Raw genomic sequence first — 812 nt, 5'->3', positions numbered from 1 at the left:
AGATGGGTCCACCCAGAACATAGACGGGTCCACCCAGAACATAGACGGGTCCACCCAGAACATAGACGGGTCCACCCAGAACAGATGGGTCCACCCAGAACATAGACGGGTCTAACCAGAACAGATGGGTCCACTCAGAACAGATGGGTCCACCCAGAACATAGACGGGTCCAGAACCTGAGATTCAACAAGCCTGTCAAAAAACAACGGTTCAGACAGAATCACACGGTGACGGATTTATACTGGTTTACATTAAACCAGTATATGATCAGTATTAGTGGTTAATAGCAGTAAACTGGGAACATACTGGCTGATGCCAGTAAACGACGTATAAACCAGTATTAGTGGTTGACTGCAGGCAGCCGCCATGACGCTGTGGGGGTTGGGTTGGAGACCCCTCAGGCCGTTTGCTACGTCTCAACAGTTTCACAATGTCCCTTCACCACCTGATCCTCACCGAGGGCTGCTGGACCCGCCCCAACCTGTTGCCTCGGTCCCCAGAAAAATGAGGCAATAAGCGCCTTGTTTCCTAGAAACCAGCAGGAGGTTCTGTCTCTCTGCGTCCCAGTGAACAGAAACAATCTGGTTTCGGGTTGCAGGTCCTGTTCTCTGTTCTGAGAACAAACCCGTAGATCCAGAACCGCACCCTGATTATGTCAGAGCAGATCTGTCTGGACCCTGGTTCTGGATCCAGGTTCTGGACCCTGGTCACTCTGATTCTGGACCCAGGTTCTGGACCCTGGTCACTCTGATTCTGGACCCAGGTTCTGGACCCTGGTCACTCTGATTCTGGACCCGGGTTCTGGACCCTG

The sequence above is a fragment of the Poecilia latipinna genome, unplaced genomic scaffold, assembly GCF_001443285.1.
Source record: "Poecilia latipinna isolate Pla-1442-1.1 unplaced genomic scaffold, P_latipinna-1.0 Scaffold5084, whole genome shotgun sequence".
NCBI lineage: Eukaryota > Metazoa > Chordata > Actinopteri > Cyprinodontiformes > Poeciliidae > Poecilia > Poecilia latipinna.
The sequence above is the reverse complement of the archived record's forward strand: the minus strand, read 5'-3'. Positions refer to the sequence as shown.